Source organism: Anarrhichthys ocellatus, unplaced genomic scaffold, assembly GCF_004355925.1.
Source record: "Anarrhichthys ocellatus isolate YVR2014 unplaced genomic scaffold, GSC_Weel_1.0 scaffold4, whole genome shotgun sequence".
Lineage (NCBI taxonomy): Eukaryota > Metazoa > Chordata > Actinopteri > Perciformes > Anarhichadidae > Anarrhichthys > Anarrhichthys ocellatus.
Window position 1 is genome coordinate 6249899 of NW_022280034.1, and position 20369 is coordinate 6270267.

Genomic DNA, 20369 nt, shown 5'->3' on the forward strand with positions numbered 1-20369 from the left:
GTGAAACCTTACACAGTGTAGCACTCCACCTTCCTAAAAGGAGAATCGAATGGCAGGGGGGAGAATATTCAGCAAGACTCACTTTAAATCAAGATAAAAGACTGAAATGGAAAATAATAGAGGGAACAAACCCCTGGACGCTCCAGGGCCCCTAATGGAAACACATGGCTGAAGGCAGAGGTGTTGTCAGCAGCCAACACTGTGACATTCTTTTTTGATAATCTGGCCTGCCATAAAATTAGAATAGCAAATACCTCCTGACAAAGATGCATGTTCCTCCTCTATTGTGCCATCATAAAAAAAGAAGAACAAAAAAAACTCCACTGGTGAATCTGAACGCCACAAACTTCAATTTAAATTTACAGCGCTGCGAAAAGAGAAGTGATATGCACTCAAAGATTTTAATAACCTATTAAGTTATGACTTCAATTTCATTTTATGAATATTTTCCTTGGGGAGCACAGCCATCACCAGAGAAAGATAGAAATTTAAAAAAGATAAATAGTGCCATTAATCTACAACATTTCTCTTCCATTATCCCTGAAAATGAGGAGTTATTTTTGCTCAGATCCGCACGTAATTAGCTCCTTACACTTGATTCACTAGCCAGAAAATGACCATGTTCAGAAAATTAAAAATTTGTCATTAAGTGGAATTTAACATAATATCATTTATCTTTATATATTCCTCAGCTGACAAGCGGCAGCCTTGGATGTTGATCAGGCTTTTGTGTGAGAAGCAGTGTGCGAGGAGGAATTAGCATTATGAGACGAGCAGGACTCTTAATGTGTTCCGGGTTATCAGGTGAATATTGGTGGTTTTAGCTGCTTTCACTCAGAATATGTATCTACTAATGGTGCTGTCACTTGATAAAGGGACTTGCCATTTGTGTTGAAATGAGAATAGGACTGAAACACCGTGTTATACTGTTGTATTCTATTATGAAGACTGTTATGAGTCCATTTCGGTCTAAAAAGGCAAATTGTGTAGTACATGCTTGATAGAGCATGCTCATTTAACACTAGTGAAAAACATCAAACTTAATATTTTACCTCAAGAAACAAAATTGCAATAAACCAAAAACTATTGGGTACAATTGAAAAATTAGTGCATGGTCTAAAGCTGGAAAATTGAAGTTGGACCGAAATTAAAATGACTTTTTGCCAAGAATTCAGTAAATATATCTTTGGTGTTTGTTTTGACTTTTTCCTAATTTGGTCAAAATTGTAACATCAGAATAAATTTAGGTATCATTCATTTTTCTGATGGTGACAATATCAGTACTGTAATTTGATTGGTTCAATATACTGTATGTGAGGGCAGTTTGTAAGCTCACTTCAGTTCCAATGGACACAAGCAGTTTACCAACATGGCAACGAGATCTCATCATGAATCATCAAATTTTGCCATTTGGCAACAGGTGCAGGCTTTTGCTTTGCATCTTGACGAAAGGTGCGTGGTCAATGTTTGAAACGGTCGCGGTTAACATTGTAACATGTTGTTAAAGTTGTGACACCACGTGGCGCAGTTAACTTAACACGTGGAAAATGTTTTGAAATGGTAAATGTTACGTTTTTATCCAACTAAACCACTTAGTTTGGGTTAGAAAGCGAAACAGCTGTAGACTTCGGGTATGAGTCTGCCATTGGTTGCCTATTTCCGCCGGCATTCACCTGCCCTTCTGCTATCTACTTTGCAAGGGCTCCGTTGCTGCATCCTGTGCTTAGCGCTGCCCAAGAAGAATGCAATTTGTTTAAAGAAACACAAATAAGCCGTAGCATTTTTCCCCCTGTAGCAGGGGATAATGAGTGGACCGGACCTTTCTTTAGCGCTGACATGGCGCTGTGGAGGTTGGTCTGGCTGTGAGAGACTACTTTCAGGGTGGAGGCGAGTTAGCCTAGTTTGCTAGCTCCTACTTACAGATTGAAATGCCAAATTAATAGCAAATGTTGAACGATTTAAAGGGGCAGATCTCTTGTAGGCAAATTGAAAAACTACATTTTTGTTTACTAAACAGGACAATGGAAGCCATGTAGGTCAACAAGTCTCCTCAAATGTCAGTTAAATGCTGCCATGGAAAACGTCCATCCAGAGGCCAGCTCTATTTCCACAAAATAGTATAAAGAAACTGATTTAATTCTATCATCTTTTGGAAAGCCATAAAGGATTTACTGGTATAGAGACTTTCATTAAGGCTCAAGAAGCTAATATTCGTTTTAAACACCAACAGCGGATATAAATGATTCCAAAATAACAAAGTAATCCAATAACGGCGCGTTTAAAGTGATGTAATCACTGACCGAGACATATAGAGACAGATTTGAATGGGACGTTCAGTTCTGTGCCGCTGGCTGATGCTGTGTATGGTTTTGTCATTTACTTAGTTCAACACAAAAACATGTTGGTCATCATCTCAAAGCACAGCAGGCTATCCATTAAGATCTAATTGATCATCAGAAGGAATGGGAGGAAGAAATGAAGTTGAAAATGGTGAGAGAAACCATTTAGTCTCCCTCCCATTACAGAGTAACAACATTCTTGTTTAGTTATTATTCTCTTGTGACTACATGAAAACAAGACCAGAGGAGCCACTTGCTGCACCTTTCTATTGACAGAAACTTTTATTTATTTTAATAGACCTGTGCAAATCTTGTAAACCTTTAGATGCCTGTAGATAGAAAAAAGAATGACACGAAAACACTCAACATGACAGGAAACAATGCAAGATTCATTCACTATTCCAACTCATACGATCATATACCACAGCTGAGTTGTTTCGCAATGTGCATGATGTCACGGTACTGAACCAAATTAGGGATACATGTAGTACAATGGAGCCTTCACGTCAAGTGGTTAATGCAGGTTCTTGTCATCCATGCCTGCTCCCCTAAAGCAAAAGCACATTACTGCTAGCTTTAAAACTAATAAACTCATTTCATAATAATATGTGCAGCTGGGCTGGTAATAAATCATTATGGGACTCCTTGTTCCCCTGATATAGCACTGAGGCAATGACCCCAATCAAGTGCTTGCAACAAATATTTGGAATTACAAGGAGGAGATGAATAATTTAACCAGATATTGAGATTCTATATGGAGATGAACTATAATTGCTTCTACTTTAAGAGGAGAAAGTCTTGAATATTATACAACTGGAAAGAAGTAGGAAGTACATTCGCTCACAGACTGAAGCTGTTGCATTGTAGTGTAATATTATACATTTTATCAAAACAAAATAGAACTGTTCTTTGGAATCTCCAAAATAAGGTCCATCCCATTTCTGAATTTATTGTCTCAAATGTCTTATTCTAGCAAATTAAGCGGCATGGTGCTTGAATTAAACCTTTGTTCATTTTATTAAAACAGTTAACAATTATTGCAAGCACAGAATGAGATGCATAAGCTGCATTTAGGGTTTCACTTTGGTCTTTTAAGGATTGAATTCAGTTGTTTTTACAAGGTACAAGGATAATTCATTGTCATAATACAACACAGGGCTGCACATTAATGCATTTGAAGTCCCTTTATGCTAGATACTTTAAGAAAAACAAAAAACTAGACTATTTTACCTCATAATTTGTATCCATCCCATGCCAATTCCACCATAATCTTGACATGAAAACTTTAGAGGGCTTCAAAAGGAAATGTAACACACTCCACGGAGTTAAAAGGCCGGATATCATGATGACATCTTAAGTATGGGAGCAGGGAGTCTGGATGACACACATTGGGGAAGCGTGAACATGGTAGTCAATCACTTGTAATAGCAAAGGAACAAAAGTGCATCCTGAGGACGCGCCAAACTCCACCACACATATTTTTCACCAGCCCCTCCCTCTAAACAAAACCAAGCAACCTTACATGCAACTCACATCCATTCAGCTCCCTGGGGTTCAAACCAATCTCTCTTGTCTCCAGCCAGTCGCTCTGCTTCAACCTGCAACAGCCATCAAAGCCATTAATCCATCCGCCGAAGATGACTATGACTGATTTGGCCGCCAAACAATCAATTTGTATCTCTCTCAGTCTCTGGATGTACAAAATATCATGAAAAAGTGTCAGTGGTAATAGTTCCACCAGAGTGAAATAATAGAGTAATAAGGCAATCAGCGTTTGACCTTGGAGGACAGCTAATTCATCTGCCCATCTGTCTTAATTATTTCCTCTGAAATGGATACAAAAGACAAAACTGAACATTTCATTTGTTCTCAGATGACAATTTCATTTTTTATCTGCTGGTAAATGCCTCCGTTTTTGACATGATGCAGCATTTCTTTGCAGAGAATTCTGTGCAGACATTTCAAGGCCAGGACCTGAACACAGTGGAAAATGGATTCTGATTTAACTTGTGTATGTAGGCATACAATGGTCGCACGAAACAACGTGTTTTTTAAAATAAAATTCTAAAGCTAAACAAGCTTAAAAATCTAGAGCAACTTCTCTTAATCAATCTTCCATTTGTGTGATCTCCCATTTTTCAGAGCCTTTTGATTTTCCTGCAAAAAAGCTCAAATTAAAAGAATCCCTTTGTGATCTTACAAATAGTTCAGCTATTCCAATTCAATTGAAGTCAATTGTATTCATAAAATACAAATCATCCATCTCTTAAATCTCACATGTTGCCTCAAAGGTAATTACAAAAAATGTGTGTTCAACAACCAATCAACCCTTAAAACTTTAAACTATGTACCCTTAAAACTAGGCCTACAACTTCCTGGTTAGTTGGCTGCACAGGCTAGCAGCGCTGACATCGTCCTAGCCAAACGTCTAACTCACGTGTTCACTAATGTCTGTAAGTTTACTGGCACTACATTGCAGCCAATAGGAAGCACAAAGGAGCCCTTAAAGACTAGGCTTTCATCTTTAAGACTAGCTAGCTGCAAGCTTGCAGTTAGCAACAGAAATGGTGACAAAAACGCCTTTTCTGAGATTTTTTAATAAATTTTTACTCTCACTGAAGCATATTTTAACATACTGTATTATTATTAGTTATTTGGACAACTGCATTTCAGCATGTTGTTTTAAAGTAAGTCCAAATGTATACTTTTGGTCTAAGGTTTTCTGAAAAGACACTGAAAATCCAAACATTTTGAGCCACAATCACAATTAAGAATTGACTGATTTAGTGATGAGGGATGTGTGCTCTTATCTGGATTTATTTTATCCAAGTACTTTTTAAAAAGTAGCCTCCAAGCATAACAAATACCCTTTTATTCTCCACATGAAAATATGCGAAATAAAATATAAAGTTTGTGTAAAGTTGGAATCGTCAGCTGCCACAGAATATTCCAAACAACAATTGGGAATTAACACGTTACTGTTTTCCATTATTTCCATCTACCTTCTTTGACATTTTTACTTCAAGTGAAAAACTTCAGAGACTGGGGTGTCCTGCTTTTAACTTTAATGACAACTTTTATAACAACTCATGGCTCTGCCTGTCCTTCACCACTGAATCACTCAAGGCTAAAATCTGTCTGCTGTCAGCTACAAAGTGCTGGTGAGCAGCAGTCGGAGGCACTTGTAGCTTGTCAGTCTCAGTCGGTCTCCGTCAGCGGCAGTTTTTTGAGAGTCTGACGGATGATTCAACATGTAGGTTCAGCGCTGGCTGTCGGTCAGCTGAGGGCAGTCGGTGTTTGACAGCTCTAAATGATGCTGTGGACGGAGAGAGAACAAAGCTTTTCTAGTAAATGACTGATTTGCCTTTATATGTTCCACATCCTCCTATTCATCTCTTGACATGCGTGATTCTCTCCTAGTTTTTGAGATACCAATAACTACACGCTGTCTCCCTTGGTGATGATATTTGATTCGTCAGTTTGTTTCCCCCTCAATGTTGTTATCCACTCACTTGGGAACATGCGATGTAGCCAACTGTGGCCTTTACACGTTGTTGTTGTCTCTCCGATTACTTGCGACAGACTGCAGCCAGGTTGCTGATTATCAATGGATAGAACATGTTTTCTCATATTTTAAATTGAATTGACTACAATATTCTTTCCGACTCATGAGAAAACCCAGCTAGACATTTTCTCAAATGCTTTCTTATAATAATGTATTATCAAGGGTTAGATTTATTCCACATCAATATGATTTAAATTACTAAAATGAACATGATGGGAAACAAAAATGGTGTTTAGGTAATTATGAAAAAAAAACAATATTAGTTGACTTATTTTTCTTTTGTTTATGTTTCGTTTGTTCTGCTTTTTCGCTATTTTTGTTAAATTTTCCAATTGTTGTTTATTTTTCAGTGTGGAACCCAAGAAGACACTGGAAGTGGAAGTCAACGGGGACCCAAATAAACTATACAAAATGAAAGAAGACTAACAAACAAGTCATATTTTTCAAAATCACAAATTGATTATCTAACAGTTTTCTTTGAAAGGACTTTATCAAATGACCCATGTTTGATCAACTTGCATTTGCAATTGGACAAAATTAAGTAGAAGGTAAACAACAACAAAAAACAATCCAATCAAGTAATCATAGCATGCATTACTGTAATAAGTATCAAATTGATGGAAGTTAAATAGATTGCAATGCATTTTTCTCCCTTTCACATTTTCTTCACTCATAGGAAGCGTAATGGCTGCCGTGAGAAAGCAGTAAGCTTTTGCATAATTATTACAGCTGAAAGCCAAAAAGGGAAAAAAAAGCATTTTGCAGTGTGGATACAGACCATAACTGTGAGTGTGATATAACGCTGTCTAATGCTGAGCTTCCAGCAGCCGAGGAGATAAAGCAGCTCATAGTGAGCCATGCGAGAATGCAAAGCAGGCCATCTGATAGCACCGAGCAGAAGGTAGGAAGGAGGCATGTGTCTGGGAGAGGCAGCAGAGGAGCATTTGTCATGAGACAGTGACAAAAGGGGGTTGAAGGGGCCTTGCTCGACGCTATTCAGAGACAATTTGTAAGCCCGGCTGTTGAAGCCAGGCCAAAGACTCGCGAACAGCTGGAGCCCCGCCGTGATTGATAAATGTGGGCCTCCAAGAACTTCATTTTGATATGAATGAAGACAAAAGCGCGACAACATTCTGTGAGTGTTTAATATTACCGTCATTAAGTGGCAGCAGTGGACGAACGCCCTGTCCTCAGCTGGGGATACACAACGCCAAAAGGGAGGTCAGCACCCCCTGGTAATTAACATTTTTATGACAAAACACACTTTTTGTAGCAGATTTTGTAATTAATTCAGGTTTCAAGCTGAGTGATTAAAAGAACATTTAATCAGGATTTGAAGGTTCTGAATTTCACCAAGGGAATAATTAACGAAAAACTCAATCTCATCCCTCTGTAGATAAAACATTATTGTGGGCTGAGATAGTGTCTTAACTTTCTGTTATATGTGTCCAGAATAACAATATAAAGGGAAAGGATTTGTCATATTTTACTATCCAACAAAAAAATATATTTTCTTTCTACATCTTTAGAAAGTAAACTAATTTTGGGATGGTCGCAACCCCCAAAATAAAGAAAGGCCTCTCTTTTCTCTGATATGTATGAACACTAATCTAATAGGCAGTTTGTCATGCTAATCATGCAATAACCAAATTTCAGCACGTATTGACAGCGCGCCATGAAAAGAGTTTCGCTGCTTCTCTGTCACAGGCTTTTGCAGATGTTGTGACCCATGCTGACATGGGTCATTAAAAGCGAGGGTGACCAGCTATGATCCGTTCACTTACTGGGTTCACTGACTTTTAAACCTACAAGAAACATCTTCATCAACAGCTGATTTTTATTTCACCATATTGCTGATGAGACTTTTTTTTCATTTAAAGTGAAGTTTCAAAACAGAAGATGCAGGCCGGCGAGGTGAAACTCAATGAGGTAATCCGTTTTTCTTATTGATTATGCTTTTTAAAATAAGCTGTTTTATCAACACAACACAGGATTTCCCATCTCTATTTTAGAATTGAGAGTAAACTATGCACATTCATCCCTGACCTATTTAATGGCTGGATTGTGCCGAAGACCTAGGCAGGAAAATTGAAAAGTTTTCCATCATTAAGTGATATATATGGCTGTGACCGGAGTCCATAAAAATTGGGAATTGTTCTATTCTAATTTAAAATTCCATTTCAGACACTCCTCACGGTGACAAAGGAGAACATCCATCCAGTAATACAGTCGAGAATTTGCTGCCAGGATTCACGATGAATGAGTGAATATTGATGAAGTTGAAAACTCCGCCGGGTCCCTTTTTTTCTACATCACTCCAGTGGAGGATGGGATGGGGGGGGCGGGCTTAAACTGGGTTTCCATGGAGAGAGCCACCTTTCTCAATATTCAGAATCCCAGTGTTCTGCGCCGAGTCTCAAAAGGAGATCAATCTCACTTTGAAGCACTGGAGGCTTCATTTGTTTGTGAAGGATGTGAGGTGCTGCCTAAATGACTATGCCAATTCTTCAAAACCCACTCGCAGTTGACACTCGGTGCCTCTGCATTCATTGTTTTTTTGGGGGGCTCAAGTTCACAGACACATGATTGAATCCGGCCCATTTTGGAAAAAGGATTTCTCAGGATAAGGATCTGAGCACTTGGAAGTCGTGTTTGTTACTCGACCGAATCCCCAATAATACTGAAAGACACTGAACAGAGAGTAGAAGGGAACAAAATCTCCATCATTATAAACTTTTTTGGAGTTGAATAAAATAGAAAAAGAATGGACAATGTAACAAGTATATTGGCTATATTGACCTGAATAGGATTTTTAGATAGCATTTTATAGCAACAAAGACTTATTACTTATATTAACTTCTTCAGAGTTTAAAAAAGCTTTAACATTATATCATAATAAGCATGTCAAATAAAATGACCAGGAACTAATATGAAATGTTTTTGACCCTGCAACTGTGGAAATAATTAGTGACTTTTGAACTCAAGTGTAAGTCCTCCGAATACATCAAATACCTTAAAAATATTTGCAAAGTAGATGTTTGGTTCACCTTTATATCCCTCGGTGTTTTTTTCACCCCCATCTGTTTCAATTTTCACTTCGGAAAATGTAATCTATTGCCTATAAATAGTGTGTTTTGACATTATTTTTGTCAAAATCCGCCTGCAAATAAATCAGATTTTCGGAGTTACTGTTGTTTCTGTTGAAACAAAAGGAACTCCAAGGCTGTGTGCAAAAAGGCAAGTCAAAAGGTGAGTCTCAACTCGACCCCTAGCTGCAGAAAAATGAGATCAAAGGAAAGCTTTGTCTACTTTATGCACTTTTAAACGTATGGGATGAATCTAAGCATCATTCGTTTATGCAGTTTATCCTGCCTGCAAAACGATCCTGGGATAAAAATATAAAAAGACTTGGTCCTTGACCTTGATGTACAATACATCTTTGACATAAATTCATAATATAAAGTCAGCCCATTGTCTGCCGCTAGGTTTTTGGGTAAATGTTGCAACAATGTGAGTGTGCCAGTGGAGCCCCACATAAATAAGTCCTCCCTCTGTCGCCGGTGCTTAAGTAGCAGCACGTCAAGCCATTCTTCTCACAGTTTTAGCAGTGCAATGGCCCATGCGGTTCCCTCACAGTGTGTTTAGAAGAGGACCCTCCATGTCTGCTCAGTTGTGCCTGGTTTACCAACACTATTGATTGCAGGTGATGTTCTGGACAGAGTCCATCTGACCTCTGGAGGGGCTTAAATACATCATTGTCCAGAGAGGGACCTCCTGAGACTCTGGTTATATACGGTGTGTGCAGCCTTGTGCCTCACTCCCAGACACACTGATAAAGTGGCAACAAAAAAAGTTAATAGGACACATGGATAAGCACTTCTTACTCCTTTACAGTACTCTGCAAAATCTAAAAATACAGCTGGACGACAGATAATAACTTCTTATCAATGAAGCAGTTAACACATCTTACATTTGTCTGCAACCTTTCAACGTTAGAGATGTGATATGAGACGCTACGGCCAAGCCAGTTTAAGTATGTTGCGATTCTTCACTCAGTACACTTCAGACAATCCTGCTTGCTCTTGTCATAATAATGCTGATCTGCTCTTCTCATTGCTTTGCTGTGAACCCTAATTGACGTTATTAATCAGCAATCATGTTAACACTCTCCCTAATCTGTGTGGCAAGCTTTTGTTCCATACACACCTCAGAGCCATTGATGGAAATCCAATGAGACATAGGTTTACCTGCCATGAAAGTACCTCAGTAGCAGTCATCAACGCATTGTGGGGAGTGAGGGGGGAAGTACACTTTAAATTAATTAACATCAGACCTCTTGTAGCACTCCATTTCTGTAAACAAACATCGTAATATGCTGTAATTAATTAGATATGCCAAGCTTCCTTTCTCTTCCTCTTGTTGGTCTTTCTTCTCGGAGTTCATTTTATTTTGGTCACATTTTAGGGTTTATCTCTGGTTGTGATGGGAAACTACACAACATGTTGGTCCTCACAAAGGACATGATCCTTATTCTAATGTTTAGCTTATTAACTAATCGTCGAATATACTGTACCAGAGGACATGCAGAGATCCTCCTCACTTGTCAATTCTAATACAGATATTACATTATATTATTAGAAAAATACCAGTGCAACATCAACATTTGAAATTTGGAAATAAATATCAAAACATTATTATTTTTTTGAATTTAAGATATTAGATTAGAAACCTATTAAAGGCATACTCCTTTTTAACAAATATATACAAACATTTACATTTAAGTACAGTTCATACACAGTAAATTACAACTTTGTCCAAATAATAATGAAAAAAAACGTTTTATTTGTTTTCTGTTGATCATACATTAAATAATTTTAATTTATGTAAATGTTTGAATAAACAAACCTTTTAAAGCATCGCAATGAATCATTTATAATGTATCATGTTTCATTTGTTTTGTTGTGGTAGGCCCTGTATTTGAATATTAATCCTATATGTTTTGAATTTTTGTAGTGGGTGACCCCTTTTATTTTGTGTCATATCATAGATTCCATACTTTTTGTACAGAACAAAACTTATTTGAGAGTTTATTTCTCAGTGACACCTTCAATAGGGGCCCCACTTTCTGTTTTCCTGATTTCCATTTCATATCTGCAACACTCACGCGCCCAGCTCTGCATGAGAGACGCTCATGGCTGATGATTTTCGAATCGATTTGCCATTCTCACAAACGAAGGGCACAAAAGGCTGAGCAATCAGTCCAAGGCTGGCTGCTTTTGGCCCAGAGAGAGGAGAGATACTCTGTGAGCGGAGGGCAAGCATGGCTGATCTGAATCATGAAGAATAATGTTTAGCCTGGCAGATGATTAGGGATGTTAATTTTTTTGGAGGGGGGTGGGGGCAAAGGGGGCTGGCACTTGGTGATGTCACTTTGGCTATCTGAACAATCTGGCAGGGCCGATGCTGGCGAAACGCTGCTCAATTTGCTGGGGCTCCTGCTCCATTTGCCTGTTAATGAGCACTGTTGTTGGAGGTACCCATGTGTACCATGTCATGAGGCTAGCAGGCAGCACCTTCACCTGACGCTCTGACCACAGAGGAAAATGGCAGCCGCTGTGACAGATGTATTCACAGTCCTGGGGAGAGAGCCATGGGAGACCTGTACAGTCAGAGAGCCCGGATATATCGACGGCAACAACTGCTACAACATGTGTCTACCTCAGAGTACATCGAGTATGCACCGAAAACAGGTAGTCAGCTCTTTTCTTTAAAATAACATCAAAATGACAAGAGTGGGTCCCTCCGCGTGCCTAAATAAAGACAGCAGTCAACAAATCTTCATAGGCGCTACAAAAGCTCATTTTTCTGCTTAATACAGGAGTGAATAGGTGTCGGCACAAATATGTAGAAGTTTATAGTACGTGTATCTGTTTGAATAGATAATTTGCTGTTTCCTGGTGAGTGATTCAGTGGGAGGAGCCCTCAGTGTCACAGGATGGATGACCGGGGTAAACTCATCACGTCACAGCATGGCGACAGCACTTAATTACTAGTGAAAGGGTGAGCTCTCCACAGTCCACTTGTGTTGAATGAATCCAGGATTAAAAGGAGCATATCACTGACATTAATGTTTTTTTGCCATTTTACTTCCATTCATGAATGGTTTGACTATTTTCAAAACTGTTCTGCAATATTTTTTGCAAACATTTTGAAGCCTTGAGTTTGGCAATTTGGCTTTCACCATCTTGGTGTTTTAGCAACCAGAAGTGACATGAGAGAGTGAAGCCAAGTACAACCGAACGCTGAATAAGACATTTTCAGGCGACCAAAATGTTACTATTAACTTCCAGTAACTGAAAACTTACTGTGAAAGGGTTAAAGTTGAAAGAAAGAAAACACAGACAACTCCCAGACTGGACAATGCCGTGGTCAATCAAGGTAGCCCGCCCTAAAGCATCCCCTACTTTATGGTCGATTTTATTCTAAATAGGACCATCATTTACTAAATGCTGTATTGAAGAAGACATGAAACTAGCAATTGAGACCATAAACTCATGCTTACAATGTTTACTGAGGTAATAGATCAAAATTCTATGCAATCCGACTTATTTTTGCTCCCAGAGGAGTCGGCCCCTGATGGCCATTAGGAAGAATGCAAGGCTGAGGCATTGGCTTCAATTTTCAGAGCCACCTGGTTATGCGTCACAGTCAACATGGCTTCCAGGAATTTATTTTAGAGGGTAAAAAGAGGTGAAAATATATATATATATATATATATATATATATATATAGCCAGTAACTCACTAGAACAAAACAAGAAATAGAAAGTCTAAAAGAAAAACCTGATTATGTGTAACTCTCAGACTTGTGTTGCGACCCCTTGGACCGTCTTGACCCCCAGGTTAGGACCCACTGCTGTAGACAGCCATTGGTTTCCATTCATTTCCATATGGCATGAAAATCAATTGGCAGACTCTTGAAACTAGCTTGTACTTGATTTGCGTAATTCATCACTGTGAACACTGGCAAGTCTAATATAATGCAGCGAAAGATTGAAAAAGCCTGCTAAATGATTTTCATACAATTTAGAAATGAATGGGAATCAATGGCCGTCTGGAAAGTAGGAAAACAAATAAAAACGTTCAGATTTTACATACAAAACACATGATCTTCTAAATACATTGGTATAGCTCAAACTACCCAATGATATATATAACAGTGATCAAATTTTTCCACGAATAAAGTGGCTAGATTCAAATGCTGTTTGAAAGTTATGAGATCAGTAATAATCAAAAATATAATATCATAATATACATATTGATATAACAGTATGACTGGGACCATTCTGCAGAAGGAGTACTTTTGAACTTTTTGTACAGTTTGTACAGGTGCAGTCAGTACTTTTACAAACTTTGGATATAGGACTTCCACTTGAAATGGATATTTACACATTTACTCAAGTAAAGGATCTGAGTACTTCTTTCAACATGAATAAAGTGTAGAATTTGTCAGCGGGGAGCTAAAACTTGCAAGCTGAAGGCAGACAGACTAAACAAAGACAACGAGGATTGTGGGATACGTGCAGCCTCTGAGTTGAGATGAAAGTTGAAGGCTGCTGTGGTTTTTTTATCGATGCCACTGAGTGAAACGTGCCAATAGCCGGGCTATACATTGCAACACTATTACACAGTGCATCATTAAACAGATCCATAAAACAGACCACATTTTAATGACAAATGCGCTGATCTGAGATAAGTATAAATACTGTGTAATTCAGCTAGGTTTCATGCCTGGTTAAGCATGTACATCTTTTGGCGGCCCACTAACTGATAGTACTTTGGTGCAATATTTCAGAGCACATCAACATTCCAGTGAAATTAACTCTGATGTGTGAGCAGACCCGGGTCCAGCACTCCAAACTGTCTCATGATTATATCGAGATAGATAGAGCGAGTCGTGCACAAAACTCCCCACAATCTACAAGCTGTCCTGGCAAATTTAAATAGGCCTGGGTACGGAAAAAAAGCTGGAATCATTCTCTAATGTTTGTGCGGTTGGAAAATAGGTAATAGATGCAACGTGCTGAGTGTTTTTGGAGGCAGTCGGTGTTTCCTCTGTCTGATTACTAAATCCAGGGTTGATATACAGATGTAAATATGCTGCTTAGAAGCCCCCTCCTCCTGCTCTACAATGCCTCCCTCCCTCTTCTCTTCCATCTGGCAGACAATAGTTTAAAATTCTTAATCCATGAGCAACCATTGAACATTAGTGAATTGCAAATTACAGATGTTTTACTGTCTCTCCCTCTTCTTTTTTTCTGTTTTGATCTGTGCATCCCACTGTCACTCAGTGTCGCGTACGCATCCCTCGCTCCTCTGCATTCATTAGACACCCTGTGCCATCATGGCACCATATGACACTGTCATCATTTGGTAATTAAACCTTTGCTCGTTTAAATATGAAAAGCTGGCAAGGGTGTGATCATAAACAATGTTGCTCAAACCAGATTTTCCAGACTAAATGAGAATTCGAGCAACATTATGCCAGAGATGAATTTTTTTTTTTTTTCTATCTTCACTTGGAGCAAAACAGAAATGAGAAAACAAACATTGGAAAAAAGAAAGTTGCTCTCGTGCCAAACAGACTGTCACACATTCACATTCATAGAAGCAGATACTTTATTTAAAGCACAAAACAATGCACTTTAGAAAACAAACTCTAGCTTTGTGTCTAATGTGACACCATGAAAGTATATATTTTTACGGTCATAGTCACAGATTACAGCTCTCTTCTTTCAGTCCAGAAGTAAACAATGAAAACCAGAAGGGGACAACTTCCAACACCATATACGTGCATTATAACATCACGGTGGCAGAGGGATCTTTAAATTCTACATTTAAATGATGAGCACAGGACATAACATCAGCACTCTTCTATCCCCTAAACACATATGTGCTTGATCATGTTAGACCACCGGACAATAAAATCTCGCTTGAGGACAAGCGTCAACATCTACCAGATTCTCATCTAAATTCACACAGGCCTCCATCACTGGAGATTTAGCCAAATGGCTGTGGAGAGGAGGAATGCCCGAACCATTACAAGCCAAACTACTGGCTTTTTACTGCCACTAAACAATCTTCCTTGGAGCCGTCCTTTAGCATATACCTCTGAGCACGTAGCTGGTGAGAAAAGTGCGTGGGAGGAGGCCATTCAGTCACATTATGGCTTTCCATAGATCAAGGTCACAATTTTCATGATCATTACACCACTGAAGGTGACAGGAAGCATTTACAGAAGTGATCAGGAGCTTATGTGGGAGTTGCTCATCCGTAGATTTCTGGGGAGAGGAATATATGTGCCTCAAACACCCGCACACACGCACACACACACACACACACACACACACACACAAACTAATCAGCAAATGTGCAGCTGACATTGCTCATATTATCATATCATCATTAAAAGGAAGACAACCAGCAAAGACAAAGAGGGGAAATTAAAGAAATCAACTTGTGTGTAGAAAAGACAACAACACCACCACATTTGTGAGTTCAAAGCCTGCCACCAGGAGGTGACTGCTACATTATGCATTCACATGCCATAGGCTAACACATGTCAGCGGCCCACTGGACAGAAGCTCTGTTTCCCATATTGCTGACATGTGATTGGAAGCTGTTGGCTGTCTGGTTGGGACAGAGGCAGCTGGCGGGACACCTCCGAGCCGCCTCGGGCTGCACACACACACACACACACACTGGAGGATCCAGACGTGGGATCAGCTTCTCCCACGGTGATGAACCCAGGGCCTTATGGGAGGACTGGTGTGTGCTGCCTTTATCCACTGGAGGAGAGGCTTCTCTGGTGGTTGTTGTAAATTGATTTTTGTTTGTTTGTTTAGTGACTTGTTTTAATAAATTATTAATATAGAACAATTAAGGAAATGTCATAGTTGGATATCAGGATGAACTTTTCTGGAAAAAGTGAAGATAAATCTCTTATAATATTCCTGACTTTAGCTTCCAATGCCCTAAAAATGTTTTACTGTAACGCCTCTCCAGCCTTTGTTGAGTTCCAACCAGAGGGGAACACATTTAACTATTCATGTGGAAAGTTTGGTGGGGGAAGAGAAGGGATTTGGCCCTTGTTCCCAGTACAATAAATGCAACACGGAGAATACTTTTGAAAATGACAGGATACAGTCCTATTTTTAATCCAGCACTGCAGGGCATATTTAACAATTACATGGAAATCTGCATAATGAATGAGGAGCAAGTGTGTATTCTAGGTCTTTGGTGCATTATTCCCCAACTTAGTGTGTTAAAGCATGGGAGGTGGAAAGACAACGTGTGTGAAATATTCTGAATATTTATGGTAATTTAGATTTTTTTTTTTTGTTGGCTATAAAGAAAAAGAGGAAATATGATGCTCAAAATAGCTTTCGCACAGATGTAACAGCTCTTAATCATGATAATAATAACAATGATAACAATATTAATATGTAATGTTACTTTGTTTAAATTTTTCCTTTCTTTCACGTTTAAATGCAAATGAGATGTTAATTTTTCTTAATGATTTGCTGTACCTGAGGCATGGAAAAGCTCAGAAACTCAACTGTCTGACTGCTTTTGTGCTCAGGGTATGAAAAGTAATTTAACAAAGTGTTTTCTAATCAAAGTAATGTAACCTGATCTCACTTGCTTTTGGATCTTTAATACAATACAAAAATCACTGAAACCACTCAGTACACGTGTGTGTGCGTGGAGGCGTGCGTGTGTGTGTTGAGGACTAATGACGGGACAGACCATCAGCTGAACAGCCAACCTGCAGATATCAGAAGAATTGAATTGGAGTTACCAGTTTTAAAGAGTGCGAGCAGCTCAAAGTCCTTCCTGTGTGTGTTTTATCATCCGACTACTGTAAACTTCCGCATTGACGTTTACGTCTATTCTTAATTTTTAGATGATTCCCCATCAAAGACAGTAAACGGTTAAATTGGCTGCATTAAACTGACATGTTTATTTATACGTGCACTTCAAAAATGGTTTTAAATATCTGGTGGCAGCAAATTGGCAATCGAACCACTAATAGAAACGAAAATGTGACTTTTGTTTTATATTGTTTGAATTCATCCTTTAATTAAAAATGTATGTCAGCGTTTACTCACCAACACATTCACGAGCTCAGATAATACGACTCAAATTAAATAAATAAATACATGTGTTGTTATTGTGTGGGATGAACTGGTCGATCATCTCAATTTCGATCAATTCTGCCTGTCACGTGAACTACGTGAAAGTTGAAAATGTGTGTGTGTGGATTTATCTGAGGAGTTAAAGTCGACAAAAGCACGGTTTTGACAAAATGAATGTTATTTCATTCATTTACAGAAAATATGTTTGTTTGAAAAATGTTTAGATGTATCGCAGCCTGACAACTGAAATAACGGTTGAATACAAAAATGATCCTAATAATCCTAAAATCAGAATTTGTATATATTACAGGGACATTTAATTATAGCCTGCAACTAGAAAAATACAGAAGAGTGATGTTTCGTTCTGAGATGCTGAAAAGGACCAAGGAGTGTGTGTTTAAATCAATAGGCCACATTCTGAGGTTATAATAAGTTTATGACTCTGCAAAATTAACATACAATCTGTTTTTACTGCATGGTCCAGGAAACAGACGCTCAAATCACTGACGATAAACAATAGAAAATATATTTTTTAAAAGAGCATTTTCTTGCTGTAGCTCTACAGAACAAATACACATATACATAAATAAATAAAACTAATGATAAGAAACATAGATCACGTTCTAATTTTACATTTAAACGAGGGGATCAATAGAAAACAGTTGTAATGATCCAATTAATTATGGGCAAAATTAAAAGCAAGTGCAAAATCAATCTTTCACGGTGTCGAGGATGGAATCAAATTGATGCTCCATCTGTTCACGCCAGCAAAGATTTGTAGCCCGGGAGTATTTGTAGCTGCTTGCTGCTGGAGCACATGGACACAGTGAGGAAATCCAATATACAGTAACAGTGTCAAGAGATATGTTTGTTAGTGTTACAGGATTCAATGTAAGTGGAGGCTGCAGATGGACTTCTGACTCCCCCTGTTTCATTCAAAAATAAAAGACCTAAAAATAATATAATTATTACTCATTTGCATGCATTTTAGCAGCAATAGATGATATTTAATGTATATTTTTTGACACATTTAAGTCAAATAAAGAGCCTGAAAAGACTTGAGATGTATTATTTATTTCAGCATGCAGAATTCTTTACATTTTTGACATTATTCTCAGATTTACCGAATGTGCCAATAGTCCAAAATCGGCCTTGATGTCGCCACAAATCACAATAACTCTACTGACAAGACCCCTCCCTTCAATCGAAAAGGATTAATATTCAACTTACAACCAGTAGTGTCAGCTGCCCTCTGCAGGGAAACTCAGATCGATTGGTGACGTTGGAATAACGCGAGACAACCGGCAGAGTCTAAACGGGAGGAGGAAAAAAAACAACCCATAAATGAGACCTATAGCCTCTCCCACCTCTAGAAATAAAAGTTCTTTACCACCATCACCACACAGACGCCTCCGTCATGCTCCCCACAGTTGCCTGGAAGTGTGATCTGATGTTCGGCGGGTGGAGCTGGACCCTCGGTGCTGCTTCTTCCCTCTCCTCCTCCTCCTCCTCCTCCTCCTCCATGCCATCTCTCCTCTCCTCTCTGCACAGACCATTAGGAAGCGGGGCAAAAGATAAATTGCTCTCTGTCAATACATTACACCTCTCCTAATGGGTGCAGCCGGGCTCCAAAAACATTTTCCAAACTCTTGACATGCAGTGGAATCGTCTTAAATACAGCAGTTGTGTGTCAAAGTGGCAATGAGTCAATCATTTATACAAATTTCGTTTTTTTATAAAACTGGTAAGTTTGGGCTGTTTTCTGGCTTCAGTGGTAAGATGAATAAAAGGTAGATCGTCAATGTTTAATTATTAAAGGTAAAGCTGCATTGCTGCATTGTTTAAATGGCTTTTCGGGGTCTCTGACCCCGTGTTAGCAGCTGAATGGAGCGGCCCCCTTCCTAAAAAGAGGGGTTATAAGGCCCACCTGACCACATAGTCAAACACACCACACCGCACGTGCTGCTCAAACACAAACCAAACAAAATAAAAACGTGAAAAGTGTGCATTCGTTTGGATATGCGGTTAAAAACAACAAAATAACAATTTCAGCATTTTGTTTCCCACCCCCCTCAAATTGTGGGGAGCAGGAGGGCACCAGAGAGAAAACTGAGGGAGGGGGTGATGGTGGTCTTATGAGGGGGGGGGGGGGGGAGAAGAAAAAATGTAGCTTTAAGGGAAATGTGCAGCCGGGTGTGAAATTACAGCCTATAGTGCTACATATTGTACCAGAAGCTCACTCCAAAAACAGTAACAAAAAGAGAAATCATCCCCTAACCTGACCAGGAGGCAGAGCGCGAGATGTGGCCGTCTGCCCCTAAGAGATGCCCCCCTCCCCAACAACACCCACAGCCCGATAAAATGGTCAAATGTGTGGCATGAGCGCGTGCTAATAGCGAGGAAATCTAGACAGTCAGCTGAAATTATGAATTTCTATTTTTAAATGTTAGTTGCCCATTACTGTGGTTTGATTATAGTTTATAATTATAATACAATTTCTTAAATGATCACCATCATTGTCTCTTCAGGTATGCAGAACAATGCAATGACTATTTGATTGAAATGTTCATCCAGATTTGAATTTATTTATGAATTTATTATTTATTAATTTTAATGTATTTTTAATAAAAGATATATTGCTTCCTTTTTTGCTTCCTCTTTAAAAAACATTAACTTTACTGTTAAAATTGCTTTACAAATGTAGTTTATTGATATTTAAATGTATTCTATAATTTTGTGTCTATAGTTAGATTTACACGGTGAATTAAAACTGAATTTTGTCATTTGAGATATTACAAATGCTTGTGTAAAATCGGATATTAACAGGATCCAAAACGAAACATCGTGACTTTCACATGCCTCCATCATGCTTTGTTTAGTTAAAAGTCCCAGTCAGATGACTTCATCCTGCAGGTGTAGACCGAGTCTTATCTGCTGTTTGAAACACCTTACATGGATCTATGGCTCATGGATTATTGTTCCAGAACAATATTTCGTCTTCTCAGTTTGATCACAAGCACTCAAGTGCAGCCCAAGTTTTACTTTATTTGACTACTTTTGGCAGCGCCTTTAAATTTGAGAAACTATACAGCGCCATCTACAGAAGCTAAGCTGCACTGCTGCGTGCAGATCAGTTTCACCTCCAACCTCGAACCACCACCACTGCTTCCAGTTTGGACCACTGCATCGCACCATCAACCGAATGTAAAAAGGTCAATACGTCTCCATTTAACATACATGAGCCAACATTTTTAGCATTTCATATCGA